The sequence below is a fragment of the Ailuropoda melanoleuca genome, chromosome 8, assembly GCF_002007445.2.
Source record: "Ailuropoda melanoleuca isolate Jingjing chromosome 8, ASM200744v2, whole genome shotgun sequence".
Taxonomy (NCBI): Eukaryota; Metazoa; Chordata; class Mammalia; order Carnivora; family Ursidae; genus Ailuropoda; species Ailuropoda melanoleuca.
In genome coordinates this window covers 122,355,705-122,374,397 of record NC_048225.1, presented here as the reverse complement: position 1 = coordinate 122,374,397, position 18,693 = coordinate 122,355,705, and the positions used below count along the sequence as shown (strand labels likewise).

The 18,693-nt window shown below is 44.3% G+C and overlaps 1 pseudogene; it reads right to left on the bottom strand.

Annotated features, from left to right (window-relative positions):
- Positions 1-664: 664 nt before the first annotated feature.
- LOC117803642 lies at positions 665-819 on the bottom strand (annotated as a pseudogene).
- Between the last annotated feature and the right edge of the window lie 17,874 nt (positions 820-18,693).

Below are 18,693 nucleotides of genomic sequence, written 5' to 3'. Positions count from 1 at the left end.
CTTCTGATACTAATGGGCAGTAATGATTGGCTGAGTTATTGTTAGTAGCTTCCTATGAAGTTTGGCCTTTTGAAAGAAATATTAGCTCACCACTGTTAGATAAAGCGCTAACCAAAGCAAGCGATTACCCCTAAAGGACAGCTTAAACCGATCCACACTGAAAACCTTATGATGAAGTAGATTACAGACATCATAGTACTCTAGGTCCAGAAGATAAAGCATTAAACAGCCCAGAAGAGCTAACCCCAGGGTCAGGCTTCTAAACAGACCTAAGCTGTCTGGGTGGGTCCCCTTCCCCAGACAAGTTTCTGTACCTTGTCAGAAGAGTTGTTATATTTTCTTAGATCCCACCAACTGTAAAGATCATCTTAACCAATGTGAATGTATCTGGAAGAGTGAAGGTCCATCAGTGCTTATACATTCAATCAAACTTGGAGAAGTTAGTTTGGTGAAAATTAATTTAACCAAATGGTTTTTCTCTTACTGTTCATGTTGGGCTGGGCAAGTGAAGCAAGGAGGTAAGCCAGAAATAGGGGTTGGGTCCCTGGAGCCATGTAGAGGCCTGAGTATCCCACCTGAAGTAATCAGGGTGAAAAAGTCAGAATGGTCCATGTGAGCCAAGTTCTTGGAGAACTGTAGAAAGAACATGGGAGGCTACTTTGGCGAAGGATCACCAGGACAGTTTGCTCTGTAGAGACTGAGACTTTCCAATCAAAATGCTACACGGTAACATTTTTGGTCATCAAGTTACCTTCAAAAGCAGACTTATAAAGCTTGATTATACTACACTTGATCTTAGCCAAAAGGCCGAGAAGCGATATATAAAGCTTGATTATAATAGAACAGTTTGAATTTAGATGACAACTCAATGTTTGGAATGTAATGGTGCCCTTGAACATAAGTCACATGTTTAATTAATTTATTTATTTTTAAAGATTCGGGTTTTAAGTAATCTCTACACCCAACCCCGAGGGCAAGAGTCTCATGCCCCACTGACGGAATCAGCCAGGCTCCCCTAAGTCACGCGTTTTGATAGGACTGGTAGATTGCTTGCACGCAAGAAGCCTAGAACCTGAAGGCTGGTCCCTTTCAATAAGAGCCAGGATGCTCTCCATCTGCCTTATGAAGTGGAGGATCCAATGATCATCTCTCTGGGCTCGACTGAAGCAACAAGTAATGCCAAGAGGACTGGGCAAAGCCAGTATAATGAGTAAAGGAAAGCTGCATCCTTGGCTGGTTAGGTCTACTTCAAAGCTTGTGCCCTTGTATGGACGGCTGATGTACAGGGGATGGGCAGTAGGGGAAGAATTGCTCAGGGAAGGTCGTTAGGAGCCCTTTTCAAAGGTTTGGATGAGAGCCATGGTGTCTGTGTTGGTAACAGTGAAATTGAAGAGAGGTAGACAGATTCAGGACAGATTTTAAAGGCAGAAAGGATAAAATTTTATCAAGCTTTGGATGCGAAGAGTAGGTCATGACAGAACAGAGCGATTAATCCTGAATTCTAGGTGTTTGGGTTGAGCCCCCAAAGTGGATAATGTATCATTTTGTGAAAAAAAGGGAGGAGCTTTTAGGAAAAAAAAAGTTTCGGCTGGGGTGGGTGGGGATTTAAAGAGGAAATGGGGATTTTTGTTTTAGCTTTGTTATGTTTTTAGATGCCTGTTAGACATACAAGTGAAATAGTAAGTCAGCAGAAAGATCATTGTAAATCAGTGTAACACCCTTTTGACACTTCCAGGTCAAGTTTGTTGCAAGTTGTAATCTTAAATAATTAAACATTGATATGAGTGTAGAAGGTTGGGGACAAGGCACATTTCAGAGTTCTATTAGAAATTATGATTTGGAAAAAAGAACAGCAGTGTATCCTTGGGGAGCCTGGCTGGCTCAGTTGGTAGAGGATGCGACTCTTGATCTTGGGGTCGCGAGTTTGGGTCCCACGCTGAGGGTAGAGTTTACTTTAAAAAAATTTAAAAAAGTATGAGAAGTTGTTGGTAAGTCATTCTTTCTGATAGTAGTTTTATAACAGGGCAAATTGTGGAGTCTTTATTTTAGGACAAAGTAGGAGGTTTTCATATACTTTTTAAAGGCTTTTTCTGAGTCTGTCCTCTCATTTGGGAACTTTATTCCAACTTCCAGGAGCCTGAACATAGGCTACTTGTATTGAAATTCATTTTGCCTGGGTGTTAAATGACCCCCAGCGGTCTAACCTGGAAACCTAGCCACTCTTCACAGCAGGTGGTGTTGGTTTTTTTTTTTTTTTAATGAAAACGTATATTCTAAATTCCAAACAATCCACTCAAATAACCTTTGGGAACACAGCCTGCTAGTTAAATCAGAGATTTCTTGTATCTCTCCACCCAATTTTCAGTTAGGTAGTTTTAGGGAGGAGAATAGGCTGAAAGGACTCAGCTGTGTATCCAGACAGAATTTTAATTGGAATGTGAATCACATGTGGGTAGGGGAGTAGAACTTGCGATACCCCAGGTTCCTGGGAACAGAGATCACACCTGAGTTGGAGAGTTTAGAAGTGAGAGGCTCCCGCCGTGCATGTCTGCAGAACGACTGCTCACAGCGTCCCCTGGGAGATGCGTAGCTCCTGAGACATGCAGACCATGGAGATGCTCAAAATGCCGTTTACAAATGGGACATATGTGGTGTGTCATGGAAAGAAAATGGAATTTAGCATCGGACAAGCCTGGGTTTCAGTCATATGGCTTTTCTGGTCATATGGCTCTCACTTAATGTACGAAATTCGCTTAACCGATAGGAGTTTTAGTTTTCTTGCATATAAAATGAAGGTGATGATATGTATTTCATGAGAGCAGCTTGTTTAGTGATTCATGCATTCGTTCATTCGATGAATATTTCTGGAGCATCTATGTACCAGACACGTGTAGGTGTTAGGTGTACAATGGCAAGCAACACAGACAGGCTGTCGTGGACTTAGATGGGGGACTATTCCATAAGCGGTTGCCATAAAGTGGAATTATTTCACTGTTTGAGGGAATAGATATCCAAGTACTTGGGTTTGGGGGTTGGGGTTCTGGAAGGCTACCCAGAGACGTGAAGGAGAGAGGGATAGATGGAGGCAGAACGTATCCCTGCCCTGTAGCCCTTCTATTTCATCGCTGATGGCCTGTTGCTTCTCTCAATCTAACATCTCTCTCTTCTCCAGATAGAATCATCTTAGGCAATCAGGCAATGAATCTCCAAGAAATACAGAGTCCATCTTTTTGAGCAGTTCCTTCTCCTTGGGAATCCTCCAAGGTCAAGTTTTTTGTCCTTTCCTCTTCTGTCTCCAGAGAACCCAACTGACTTCCACTTTTAACCGTGACCTCCATATTGATGACCTATAATTCTATAAAACAGTGGTTCTCCATGGAGGGCAATTTTGTCCCCTGGGGGACAGTTTTGATTGTCACAGCTGGGGGCAATGGCTACTGGTAGGTAGTGGGGAGAGGCCAGAGAGGCTGTTCCCCATGCTACAATGCATAGGATGGCCCCCACAGCACAGAACTATCTAGCCCCAAATGTTGATAGTGCCAAATTGAAAGACCTGCCCTGTAGGTGCCGTGGCTGAAGTGCCAGTTCTTCAGTTTCACCTGTGTCGAAGGTGGACATTATAATATATGCCACTTCACAGCGATACCCAACCTCCTTTTCTTGTTTTCATCAATGATCATAATGAGGACCTGCACTTCTGTAGTGACCCGGATGTCTGCTGGAATGGCCTGTCCCGAGAGATCCAGATCATGTTGCTTTTACCCACAGTCTTCTTCCCAGAGTTCCATAAAAACCTAGACGATTATACTCGCGCCATACATCTCTGTGCTTCCTGCCTCTTTCCCCTCCGGCTTCTGTCTGTTTCACTCTGCATCGGTCTGAGCACATTTATCTAAACAAGGGCACGCACATCAGAAATTCTTGGGTTTATCACCCTTTATGAAAGATTTCTGGGGAATCATGGAGGGAACATCACAATGGCACAAGGTGGCCTTTTGCTTTCCTTTATCTCTGCCATTTCTGTTCGAACCCTATCCTTGGTTTACCTTCTGAGAACTCCAGGTTCTTCTCTCTCTTTTGAAGAAGACAACGTTCTCCTTTTTTGAAGTTTGGCATTCACTGATCCCTGAAGACCTGGTGGGGTTGAGGGTTTTGAGGCTTGTCGACTACTTTACTACCACTTATCCACATATTTTTTCAAAGTACGTCGTGGTATCTTTGAGATAACTCCTAATATATAAAATCTCCTTGTTTTTAAAACATTTGCTATTTTTTTACATCACTTTAAAACTTTATTGTTTTTGAAATGTCTTCTATTTGTGAGATAGAAAGTGTATTAACTAGGAGATAAATTCAGTAACATAAAACAGAGTTATAAAATCAGAGTGGCTTAAAGATTAGTTCCCCCACTCTTTTCTTTCTTTATTTACTTTTTGGAGAGAGAGAGAGAGAGAGAGAGAGAGAGAGAGAGCATGGTCTCGAGCAGCAGAGGGAGAGGGAGAGAGAATCTTAAGCAGGTTCCAAGCCCAGCGCAGAGCCCCATGTGGGGCTCAATCTCACGACTCTGGGATCATGACCTGAGCTGAAATCAAGTGTCAGACGCTTAACTGACTGAGCCACCAGACACCCCGAGTTCCCTCATTTTCGAGTGTCTGAGCCAGTATCCATTCTGGGAAAAACAGGGGCCCAGAGTTCCTCGTTCTTTGCTGTGCCGTTCTGAGGCTGTGGCTCTAGTCTGCACGGTCCATGACAGCCCTCTACGTCATCTCCACTCCACAGGAGGAACAGGGGGAGAAAACAGAGGGCATGGCCCTTACTGTGAGTCACAACCTGGACATTGCCCCACACTTCCACTTCTGTCCCATTGGCCAGAACTCGTCATATGACCACTCCCAGGACGAGGGGATTGGAGCATGTAAGCTATATTCTGACTGGTCACATATAGCTAAAGATCAAGAATGCCCCCCCCGGAAGATGACAAGAATAGATAAAGTGGGGCAATTGGCAACATCTGCCTCAGAGGGAACTTGCCTTCTGAAAACGTACCAGGCTGAAAACAACGGAGATATTGTGTCTTTACCCCTTTTTCTGCTCCGTCTGTTTTCTGGATTACTTTTAACAGTTCTCCCCTCCCCGCTCCAGCTGCAACCCTAATTCAGGCCCTCCTTATGCCGGGACTCCATGAGTGCAGCCAGTTCCTGTCAGGCTCCCAAAAGCCATTGCGCTGTGTCACTTCCTGTACCGCTCCCTGGGGCAAACCATCATTCCAGCAATAAAGGGCCTCGAGCTTTCCCTTCCACTTTCCAGCCTGAACTCCCTTTGCTAACATCTATCTTCCTTCCTTCCTTCCTCCCTTCCTTCCTTCCCTCCCTCCCTCCTTTCTTTCTCTCTCTCTCTTCCTTCCTTCTTTCCTTCCTTCCTTCCTTCCTTCCTTCCTTCCTTCCTTCCTTCCTTCCTTCCTTCCTTCCTTCCTTCCTCTCTCTTCTCTTTCATTTTTATTTAAATTCCAGTTAGTTAACGTACAGTGTAATATTAGTTTCAGGTGTACGATGTAGTAATCCAACACTTCCATGCATCACCCGGTGCTCATTATGGCAAGTGCCCTCCTCAATCCCCATCACCTGTTTCCCTCATCCCTCCAACCCCTCCCCTCTGGTGACCAGCATTTTGTTCTCTAGAATTAAGAGTCTGTCTCTTGGTTTGCCTCTCTCATTTTTTTTTCTCTTTTGTTCATTTGTTTTGTTTCTTAAATTCTACATATGAGTGAAATCATATGATATTTGTCTTTCTCTGACTGACTTATTTTGCTTAGCCTAATAGTTGCTAACACATGTTTCTTGACTACATCATCCTGGAGCATGTTTTCCCCTCTTTTCCCATCATTCCAGACCACAGTGACACAGCCCTTTTCTGAGTTCTAAACCGAGTAGAAGGTGCACCAGGCAATTTCACGCTTGATAATTTATGTGTATGGGCGTACGCACATGTGATGTGCACACATGTGTATTGGACGGGTCTTTTGGAGGGATATGGGGAGTGAGCAGACTTGAATATGGAGAGAAGTACAAAGACCCAGCACGTGAGAGTTTTGCTAAGAATCATTTTACCTATAGACTGAGGGGGCATTATCAAGCACTCCTGGATTGAGGGTACCAAGAATTCAGACTGGGAGAAAGGCTAATTAGTGAAGAGTAATTGAACAAGGCTCTTTGATCTCAGTGAACACTTGGTTCGCATGAGGAGGTGAACCCTAATGAGAGTGGAAGCTCAGGACAACTAGAGGCCTTGACTTATATAGTAGTAGCAACGTGGATGAAATGCCAATTGGTTTGTTTTCCTATTTAGAAATACTTAAGAAAGTAAATTATGACATTCCAGATTTGCAGAAGGGAATGTTTATTAATAGGCGGGCTGTGATTCCCCAGGCATCCCAGGGGAAGGACAAAAGTGGAGAAAGAATATAATAGGATGTCAAACGAGAGAGAAGAAGGCTAACTTGCTTCATTCCTTCTCCTCCTCCTTTTACCTCTCCTAACAGAGGCAGGCTATGACCCCAGTCTTTCCAGCGCATGGAGGCGTTCCACCACCAGCCAGTATTAGGACACTGAGCTGCCTCCAACCAGGCTCAATTTTTGCTTCCCATGCTCAGGTTATCCAGCCTTTATTTCATGTGATCATATGAGAGGGTCTCTTCTTGAATCTAATTTGTAATCATTCTACGATTGAGACAAGTACGATGATGGGGTGGGCCTGTGGAACGGAGCTGTTCTTATGAGGGGCTTGGGAGCCTTCATTAAGTAGACGTTAGAAAGAACCAAGCGTAAGGTCAGAGGGTAGCGTTGCCCACTTCTTGTTCAAGGACAGAGGGCCAGGCTTGGAGAGGAGTAGTTCTGGCAGGTGCAGGCTGCCAAGCCAGCCAAGCCACATCTGAGCAACCACATCTGAGCAACCACGTCTGAGCAACCATGCCTGAGCCTTAGAGTGAATTGGATATAGGGGAAGTATGGGAAGGGAGCTGTTTCCCTGCAATCCCTGTGGGGCGTGGGGAGCCCAAGGCCTCAGGAGTGTCGCTGCCAGACTTGCAGCAGTAACTCTGTGCTGCAGTGACTTTAGCACGAGCAGGGGTGGCTCAGCCAGAGCCATTCCAGCACTCACCGGCAGCCCCGGTGGGAGGCACAGCAGAGGGTCCTGGTGACCAGCAGTCGCACTTGACATCGGCATTGGCAACCACGGAAGGCATTGCCTCTGACGCCAAGCAGGAGGGGAGGAAAATTGTGAAGACCAAAGTAGTCAAGATAACTAACTCACACAGCAAATGTGGGACATGCCCCAGGGGCCATGGTTTCCACAAAAATAGGGTTGGGTGGGTCTGTACCAGTGTAGTCACCCTCACGCTATCTTGAGAGACTATGGCTGGATAACCCCGGCCTTGGGAGACACTTAAAGCCTCCAGCCTAACCTTTTCCTTCCATAGAGGAGGAAGCTAAGACCCAGGAAAAGTTAAGGGAAATGCTCAAGTTCAGAGGGAGAAATTAGACTGAATTCAGATTTTCTGACTGTTCAAATGAAAGTCTCTTAGGACAATAGCTTCCTTGTCAGATTTTCATTGATTCATTTATCATTTTTGGATAACAGGGGTACTGAAGAAATTCTGGTTAAAAAAGAGAACAACAATCTCTGGTTTGCTGTGTGAGGTGCCAGCCGCACCCATGGTCCTACCAGGTCGTTGGCTGCGTCCAGCCCAGGCCTTGAGTTATGTTCTTAGACTTTGACTTAATGGTTCTTTCCCAGGGGCTCCTCAGCCCACCTCCCATCCCCAATCGTCCTGACATGAGCAGGCTTGCATGGGTCTCACAATTAGGAGCAAACAGAAATTTCTGTGATTATTTGAGCTCCAGTTGTGGTGGCTGGAAGGCCTGGGCACTAAAGAAGGATGGCCCTGGAAGAGAAAGTCTGTCTTGTCATTGGTTCTGACAGGAGGAACTGAGAGGCAGACATCACCTCTGGGCTGGAGCCATATCTTCTGCAAAGGAGGATGGATGGTGGCCACTTTCTCCTTCCTCCTGCTTTTTCTCTGGCCATTGTCAGCTGTTCCTTCTAGAATCCTTCTAGTATCCTTCTAATTCTTTGCTCACTTCTGAATCGGCAACAAGCCTTTCCAGTGGACTGCATCCTCTTTATCCATTTAGAAATGACCACAAAACATAGGGTCTTCACTTGTAAAAACTTAAGGTTGTACTAAAAATCACAAAACAAAAACGTTTGCCCTTGAAAGGTCGGGCTGGAGAGACCAAATATATATCTGCCATCAAAAGTTTCCTTGGTGAAAACTAGTATCTGGTGGGCACCATCTTGGACGCCATTTCTAAAATGCTATGCTGTGCTCCCATGCAGTCTCTTTAATTTTTACACCATCTGGATGTGATTTGTCATGTTTACATAGATACAGAAATCGAGGTTCAGAGAAATTGAGGGACTTACCCAAGGTTACACACAGTGAACAAGTCCCAGAGCTGGAATTGAAACTTCAATTATCCATGGAGATCTTCCAGCACCCTGGAGTTATGTATATGATAGCTGCAGACCACAGGTGTGACTGGCAATAATGAGGACGTGTGTCCTGGAAGAGAAGGATTTTGCACTGAGCTTTGATAGTCACAAAGGTGAAAATAACTTTCTCCAGGCGCCTCTTACGTGCCTACCGGCCACGTCATATATGCTGCCTTATTGAGTTCTCATGATCTTGTGGAATTAAAGATCTCATTTCTCATTTTGGCGATTAAGAAACTGAAGGTTAAAGAGGGAGAGTAGACAAGGAACGTCGCACAGCTGCTGGGAATCAGAGCCCAGCCTGCCCTTCAAGGGCATGGCTCTCACACACGTGGCCAAGAGGGAAACCGGGAATTTCAGGTGAGGGAACTCTCAGGAACACCAGCACCCGAGAGGAGAGCTGTCCTATACAAAAAGACAAAAAGAGAAATGGATTAGATGAGACCCTAACTTCAAAAGGGAGAAGGAGGTAAAGAGGCTGAGGCACGGGAGCGGAAGTAGCAGGGGGTCCTAAAGTCCAAGTGGAGGTGGCAGGTTTGGTAGCCCTGGCCCTGGGAATGTACTACCTGGTCTCAGTCAGGGTTGTGACATGGAAAGATGGGGTGCTAACAGATGCTTTTACTCTCCATGAAGGAGACAGAAAAAAGGACAGGGGTAGAAACTGGGAACTGCCTGGGAGAGCGTCGCTAATTTCTCTTAATTCATGACCATGGTGATGATTGCATTTTTCGGAAACTGACGATGTGCCCAGCTCCGATCTAGGTGCTTTACACATGTTTTATCTCTTGAGTATTCCCAATTAGTTTACAAACTATTATCTTCATCCCCATCTTGCAGAGCAGGAACCTGGGGTTCAGAGAAACTAAGTAACTCTCAGAATGGCAAATGACAAGCGCGTGGCCAGCATTCCTATGAGGTCTGTGTGACTTCTCAGCCCTTGAACTTTACCCTATACCTTGCTGTTTCTCACCATTCTCCCTTTCACTTGGTGACAAGGGCACAGCCTTCCAGAGCATTCTCAGATCCCAGGCAGCTGGGAAAGAAGATGTAGTGGTGACTAGCAGTCTCTTGTCCCGGGCATTGGGCTGTCCTGTACCTACAAGCACGAGATCAGGTGTTAATTTCTGTGCCTGGGCTTTAGAGGTTCCGGGCATGAGATGTTTCCGCCCGAGCTTGAGATTTAAACAGGCTGCTCTGGAAACAATGGATAGTGACTTTCTCTGGTGCAGCTGTAGCTTAGTGAAAGCTTCAGAAAAGCTGTTAATTGTGCACAGTTTACCCACAGAGGTTTCCCATTCATAACTACTCTCTTTTCTCTCAAAGAAATGGACTAGTTCTGGGGAGCCTGGGTGGCTCATTTGGTTGAGCATCTGACTCTTGATTTCAGCTCAGGTCATGATCTCAGGGTCATGAGATCAAGCCCTGAGTCGGGCTGAGTGTGGAGCCTGCTTGGGATTCTCTCTTTCGCTCTCTCTTTCTTCCCTCCTCCCTTTCCCTCTGCCCCTCCCTGCTCCCCTCACTTGCTCTTTCTCTTTCTCTCAAAAAAAGAAATCAATGAGTTCCTATGAGAGCGGAATGTTGTTACATAATGGCAGAGACTTTAAAATAGATCAAAGAGTGTATCTCAAACTTTTCCACTCTCCTAACAGCAGGGGAAGGGAATGGAAATCCTAGGGGGTAGAAAGATAGTAGGTCAAGAACAAGACATTTCTTTGAAGTTTCACGCTTGTGTTAAAAATTTGTGTAAAGTTTCCATTCCCACAAAACACATCTGTGTTTTAAAATTAAAATGTATTTAAAACTGGAGAGAGGCACCATGATAACCCAGTAAATTCTTGCGCTCCCTAGTATACCTCCTCTTAATTCTGAAGTCCACAAAATCCATGTGACGCACCAGACATGACGATTTTCAAAGAGTTCTCCATGTGGCCATGGGAGCAGTCCCTTCCAATCCCATGCTTTCTCTGTCGTCAAAGGGAGACAGCAGGACAATTGCACAAACACACACACCAGGTTTGCAACCACACAGACTATCAGGGTTCTCAGGACTCCTGAATGCCAGTGTAGTTCAGTGGTTAAGGATGGGTCTTTGCCCTTAAAGAGCAAGGATTCAAATCCCAGCTTTGATGATAATAGCTATAGACATTGAGGTAATTATTTTGCCACTTAAATCTTAGACTGAGAAAGGTTAAACATCTAAATATGTATTATAGTGTTTAGAACACCGTTGGGCATATTGTAAATGCTCAATAAAGGATAGTTCTAATTATGGTTCATAATTTTCAGATCACTAGATTTATTTTTGAATGCGAATTTTAAATTTTAAAAATATATAGTTAAAAGTATTGCAAAGGATTGTTGTCTTTTAGAAAGAAAATAACTTTTCAGGTAATAGGAGGTGGGGACTTTGAGAGGTGATTGGGTCATGAGGGCACAGCTTTTATGAGTGAGATTATTGCTTTTATCATAGAAGCTCTAGAGGGGCACCTGCGTGGCTCAGTCGGTGAAGCATCTGTCTTCAGCTCAGGTCATGACCTCAGGGTCCCGGGATTGAGTCCCGCGCTGGGCCCCCTGCTCAGTGGGGAGCCTGTTTCTCCCTTTCCCTCTGTACACCGCCCCCCCACCCCTGCTCATGCTCTCTATCTCAAATAAATAAATAAAATCTTAAACAAAACACAAGAAGCTCTAGATCAACGCCAAGCCCTTCCCCTGGTGAGGGCACAGTGAGCAATCACCAGCTGTGAATCGGGAGAAGGGCCTGTGCTGGAACGTGGCCGGGAAGATGGCTCTCGGGAAGAACTCAGTGTAGATTGGAGTGTAGATTGATCTTGGACTTCCCAGCTTCCAGAGCTCTGAGTAATAAATTTACAAGCCAACTAGTCTGTAGTATTTTTTTTAAGATATTATTTGTTTATATATTGAGAGAAAGAGCAAGCAGGAGCAGGGGCAGCGGCAGAGGGAGAAGCAGACTCCCCGCTGAGCAGGGAGCTTGGTGTGGGGCTTGAACCCAGGACCCTAGATCATGACCTGAGCTGAAGGCAGATGCTTAACCAACTGAGCCACCCAGGTGCCCCTGTAGTATTTTTTTTTTTATAGCTTTCTGAGAAATTTATTTTAGAGACCCTCAGGAATAGAGAAACCCAAGGCCAGTTCAGAATCAAAGAATAATTGTTGATTAGAGGGGCTCATGCATAATGCAGACATAGATCTCTCGATTGAATTAACACAACTTGGTGAGAAAAAGAAACAGTAGCACTTATCGGACTCTCAACCATGATGTGATCAGAAAAACTGCTACAGTTGTTTGGTGAATTAAAAAAAAGTGTCCGGAGGGTCACATGGATTCTATGTCTGCAGCCCTGGATATGGGGGTAGAATTAGCTTTGTATTTGGAACTGCATTTGGATGTTGAGCTATACGAAACTGTCAGTATTTGGCCATCTTTGACCTGACAAATGTCAATGTCATATGTTCAACTGAATACTTCTTACGAAGACATGAGTCACAGTAGTTTTTTTTGTTTTTTTTGTTTGTTTGTTTTTTTTTTTTTATTCCAGAATACTGTAAGTAATATGTGCTTGCCAAATGAGTGCTCTGGGTAATGCATACAAGTGTTAAGGGAGAACAGATTGGTGGCGTGGGCTGGGGTGGACTAGACAGGCTTACGAGGGGCATGCAATTTAGATAAGTGGAAAGAGGACGCTCAGTTCAAGCAGGGGAAGGACCATGCCATGCTGTGCAGGGGGGAGGAGTGGTTCCATTTTCTGGCAACTCAAGAATGTTCAATGATATTAGGGAAGGTGGGAACCATATACTGGAGAGACTAGGGTACTCAGTTAAAGAATTGGAACTTTTCCTATTAGCAGTGAGGAGCCAAGGGAGTTCTCTGAGTTCTCTGAGGAAGGGAGTTCCAGGCTCAAAGCAATGTTTTAGGAAAATTCCTTTAGATCTAATACCAACATGTACTGAAGGGACTAGAGCCTGCAGCTAGACACACCCAGCAGGACAGGGCGTGGGAAAAAAGAACCAAGATGTAGGAGAAGACCTCAGAGACAGTGCTAATTGTAAAGGTCTGAGAGGCCAGTGGCAGAAATTAAGAAACTTTGTCTTTTCACATAGATGGCTCTTCCTTTGCTGTGATTTCGTGAAGAGTTCAGTGTAGATGAGAGCAACCAAAAGGGACCTGGGGTGGAATGCCAGATGTGATCGGGACTTTTTTTTTTTTTATAATAATTTTCTATTATATTATGTTAGTCACCATATAGTACATCCCTAGTTTTTGATGTAAAGTTCGATGATTCATTAGTTGCGTATAACACCCAGTGCACCATGCAATACGTGCCCTCCTTAATACCCATCACCAGCCTAGCCCATTCCCCCACCCCCCTCCCCTCTGAAGCCCTCAGTTTGTTTCCCAGAGTCCATAGTCTCTCGTGCTTCATTCCCCCTTCTGATTACCCCCCTTTCTTTATCCCTTTCTTCTCCTACCGATCTTCCTACTTCTTATGTTCCATAAAGAGTGAAACCATATGATAATTGTCTTTCTCTGCTTGACTTATTTCGCTNATTTCGCTTAGCATTATCTCCTCCAGTCCCATCCATGTTGCTGCAAATGTTGAGAAATCGTTCTTTTTGATGGCTGAGTGATATTCCATTGTATATATGGACTTCTTAATCCAGTCATCTGTCGAAGGACATCTCGGCTCCTTCCACAATTTAGCTATTGTGGACAATGCAGCTATGAACATTGGGGTGCATATGGCCCTTCTCTTTACTACGTCTGTATCTTTGGGGTAAACACCCAGTAGTGCAATGGCTGGGTCATAGGGTAGTTCAATTTTTAACTTTTTAAGGGACCTCCACACTGTTTTCCAGAGTGGCTGTACCAACTTGCATTCCCACCAACAATGTAGGAGGGATCCCCTTTCTCCACATCCTCTCCAACAATTGTTGTTTCTTGCCTTGTCTATCTTTGCCATTCTAACTGGCGTAAGGTGGTATCTCAGTGTGGTTTTGATTTGAATTTCCCTGATGGCTAATGATTTTGAACCTTTTTTCATGTGTGTTAGCCATTTGTATGTCTTCATTGGAAAAGTGTCTGTTCTTATCTTCTGCCCATTTTTTGATTTGATTATTTGTTTCCCATATGATCGGGACTTTGAACGGAGTGTAATCTGGGTGGGTGCAGAATAAAGAGGCTGACTGTTTGGGTGGGAGGGGTAGCATGAGCAAAGACACAGAGGCCCGGAGCTCACAGAAGGGACACTTGGTAATGCTGGGGCTGACGGGTACCCCTCAGTCCTACATTTCTCTTCCCAAGCCCCATCCTCCCTCGCTCTGTTGGATTCCTCTCCCCTTGTCCTAATGATGTGACCATCAGTTTCCTTCTCCCTTTGACGCAAGGAGAAATTAACTGATAAACCAGCGGTCAGATGAGGCTAAGGGAGCTCTCCTTGACCCAAATTTTAGAGACACCATTATCAACTACAACCAGCACATGCCCTCAAGAGAGATGAATCAGACCCGGCGGGTTGCAGGCAGCTTTCTGCAGCTCTTCCTGCAGTGTGCAAATTTGATCCGATGGGTGGGAACTCAAATAAAATAATTAATTTCTACGATTCTTTCATAGTCACACACCTGACACATATTCAGGGAATTTTCATAAATATTAATATTCAGGAGATGTACATGAATATTCAGTGAATGGCAGAAAGATCTGCAGACTGTCCTCACTGGAAAGGAGCTCCTCTGCTCTTTGCAAGCTCCCTGGCCACAGGGCCGGCCAAGAGGAAGGGGCAGTGGTGGAAGGTGAGATGACACAAGCTTTGCTGTGGGGGCTCCGGGTTGATGTTTTACCTCCGCTGGATTCTCACGCGTATCATCCGAGCCAGACACCTGGCTGCCCTCCCTGCTGCATCGAATCGGGTGTGGACTTGTGTCTACTGTATTTGTGATACCTGAGCTCCAATACAGAGTTCGAAGACCAGGCAGCCTTGAAGATGTGTAGATTATCCTGGGTAGCCTCCGAAGTCAGGGTGAAGGGAAAAACAGAACTTTACGAATTGTTTGGAGGCTGAGATTCAACGTAGTTTTATATACTTGAAAACCTAAAATAATTTCATTGAGGAGATGCAGGCTGGCATTTGAACTGTAGTTAATTAATAGGGAAAGAGGATTAATATATTAAAATTTTAAAATTACACTTTCACCTTAAAAATGTTAACATTGACATCTGTGACATGAAGAAAATTTTCCATATAATCCCACTACCCACACTCTTAAAGTATATTTTACTCTCTGATTTCTTTCAGTGTTTACTTAAATATATAGATATTTTTACGTTAGAGCACATATATGATGTTGCATTCTATTTTTTCTTTGCTTAATATTATTTGAGTTGGGAGATTTATCTTAGATCTAATCAAATCTCTCCTATTAACAATATATATTCCTCCCCCTTAAAAGAAAGCTCTTCTAGGATGTACATTTTTTTTTCTGGCTTCATTGAGGTAAAATTGACAAATAAAAGTTGTATATATTTCTGATGTGCCGTGTGATATTTTGATATATGTATCCATTGTGAAACGAGCCTCGCCGTGAAGCTAACGGACACATCCCTAGGATATACATACTGTGATGCAAACGAACATTTTCTCAACATTTCTGCATCTGCTTCTCACTCATAGAAGAGCCAGAATCTGTTTCAAGGTTGGTCTCGTACTTGTAAGAAGGAAGTAAATGACATGACAAGAAATACTAGGTCACATAATATGCAGATTGTTCCTTTTATTAGATGGTGATATTGAGACAGGAGACAGTGAGATTCTATATCTTGGATCGGATGACATATTTGCATCTTAACAGGAATATAAATCAACTGGCAGTCTTTATGATTACTTAGCTAAATCTACTTTCAAGGAGAATAGTATTTCACAAATAAACTATGTATATCTGTGTCCTTTCCAAGTCTACCATCTCTGGATTAAACACTCCTCAGATCTCACCTTTCTCCCTGAGGTTTTAGGTTCCTTAGGATCTGGGAGGGGGCCAAACTGCTGGGGGCCACTGCACACTCAGCGTGGTGCGGCTGGTCTAAGAGGTGCGTGGATTCTGGTGAGTAACTGAGCTCAGAGAGAAGGCTTCATAACCTTGCTCTCTGTAGTCCAGCAGATGAAAGGAATGGCCATAGGCAGGTGAGTTGCAGCCCTAACGCTCTGTGTCAGGGTTACATGGGTAAACTCAGGGGTCAACTCGGGCTCAGTAAAATCCCGTGCTGTATTTAGCAATCACCCATTGAGTGCTTGCTGCGTGCTGAACTTTCTACTTTTGAAAAGCTCAGAGACCCAAGAGGCAGGAAACGGTACAAATGAATAATTATAGGTCAATGCATTATACTAGAAGTGTTATACTAGAAATATCCCTGGGAGTGAGATGACCTGGTGGGCATGTGAAGGAGCCACAGTGGCAGAGGGGATGAACTCGATAGACGTGACTCAGACTTGAGTGACTGGGAGGATGGTGTTGCCCAAAGAGGTGCAGAACATGAAGAAGTAAGAGGAGAAGCAGGATGTCCTCGGCGCTGGGAGTGGTGTCTGGCATGACTGCGGGGCCGCCGTTAGATGGATGTGCTGCTCCAGAGATAGGTCTCGACTGAAATTATAGATTTGCCAGCAATCAGCAGGTGGGTGATAGTTGATGTTCTAGAAAGAGGGGAGAACACCAGGGGGAGTATATACAGAGTGGTAAGTGGATGAGAAGGAGCGCTTGGGAGAAACGGAGGTATAGATGTGGTCTGGTCTCAAAGAAAAGTCTGATCTCTCAATGCAGGAAATAAGCTGGGACTGTGTTGCTGGACTCATTCAGTTAGGGTGGCCCCGGTGTGCGTTCGCGCATGCGTGCACGCACGCGTGTGTGTGTGTGTGTGTGTGTGTGTGTGTGTGAATTTTATTTAAGGTAGCAGAGAGCAGGCTGAATATAACTACATTGAATTTTGTAAATAATCGTCATCATTTAAATTCCCCCCCAAGTGATTGTGTTTTCTGTGTCATTTGACTCTTCTAAATATTACCAGTGCAAGAACCTACCACAGAGCAAACTGTTGTTTTTCATGAGGTAAAATGCATCATTTTCTCCTCAATTTCTTGTTTTCAACCACATCTTTCCGTATCCCCCCATGGATGTTTACCAACAGCACCTGTGATAGAAATAAACATGGCACTGTGATCCCAAGGTTTTGGTATCTGCTTCTGCCTCTGTGAGTTCTTCACACTCGTGATTTGTAGTAGAGGGTAACCTGGTTACAGCGAACGCCTTGTCCTCTACAGTAAGCTAGTGCGCCATCTTACTTTGTCAAAACCCTGTCAACACTCAGTCCCATGCCATTCGTTCGTTCTGCAAGTATTTCTTGAGTATCTACTCTGTGTGCATGTGTGTCTGCGCTATACTCTCACACTGACGGATGAGCCATGAGGATATCCAGCGACTGTCTGAGGTTATCAATTATTGTTATCATCATTGGTTATCACAGGTAGTACCACAATTCCATCTCAAGACACTTTTCCTAACATTCCTTCCAATCTACAGGGTTAGCAGCCTAATATAGGAATCAGAAAGATGACACTGTGGACTGTCTCCACCGTCCCACACCACCACCACCACCACCAATAACACAAGTTACCATTTATTGAGTACTCCTATGGGCCAAGCACTTTGCAAATACTTTACCCACATTATCCTATTTATATTTCACTTGACACATAAAGAAACCAAGACTGAAAGTTTAAATAATTCACGAGAAGTCATACCTACCATTTGCGGCACAATGGGGGTGATGAAATGACATGAGTGTCTTAATAAGGTTTACTGAGCAGTAGTGTGAAGCGGAGACAGACTGAGCTCAGGATGAGGTCATGGAATTTCAGAGTGAAAAAAACCATAAACAACAACAAATATTTGTTCAATGCTGAAGAGGGGGCAATGCTAAAGAGGATATTGTGAGGATAAACTCTTACACCCACTTTCTTGGAGACTTCGCCCTTCCCTAACCCTATATGTCCCATCCATACAGTGAGTTTTTGGAAATGGTGCTAAGATTCATTGCAGCTTCTAAAGGCTATTTTTCTGTGAATTGGCTTGCCTGAGGTCACACAGCTAGAGGATGACATTACAGTGAAATGTTTTTCCTTGACTTTTATTATCAAAATGTCCCACATATAGCTAGAGATGAAAAGGCAGCAAAATGAATGCAACAAAACAAAATGCCGTGAGGGAAGGAATGAGTAAATAAATGGTTTTCAACTGTCATTACTGTTTCCGGGCTAGAGCAGAGGCAAAGTAAAATTATAATAGGAACGCAATGAGCTGCACTTTATTTTTCAAGGGATATTGATTTCAAATGTTCCTGTTCCCAGTTCTTTGGGCGATTGCTGTTTTTGAGTGTCCCAATTGACCACCCTTGTCACCTGGCCCCAAAAAGGCTTAAAGGAATCAGCCTCACCAATGCTTCCATCAAGCACGGCGCTGCCCGTATGGTGACAAAGGGCATATTTAGCACTTGTTTTAACCTTTCTTCTGATTGAAGTAGGTGCTCGAAAGGCTGGGAGGACAAAAGTAATTGCTTTAGATTTTTCGGCACAGACTGTTACTGCATGGGGAACGTTGACAGTGTTTATGGGATACAGAATGATCTCCAGCCCCTGGAATTGCTTAATTGACTGCTCTTCTCTGAAATCAGCTACGGGGAACCTCTGCCATCATTGCATCTTAAATATTCCTTAAAGAGGTCACGCTTATCAGGAGATCCCCTATATTCACGCTTTCTCAGACGATTGTCCCCACGGCGCCTTTCCCTCTTCTCACATATCTTACATTGTAGGCTTTGACTTCCTTATTTCTGGGAGAGAGATTGCATGGTCTAAATCTGGGGCATTTTTACATGGCTGGCATTATATTATTTGGTCTCTGGTGCCATTAGGTGCTCACTGTGTAACCGTCCTGGTGAGCTAAGTTGGACACTGGTTCTAATTGGAGATAGAGAGAGAATATGCTGTGTATTTGTGACTAGTATGGGCTGGATGTGACCTTAATAACCTTTCCCAACTCTTTTCAGGAGCCCCTGTGGGCTACCTTTGCCCTCCTGTCTCA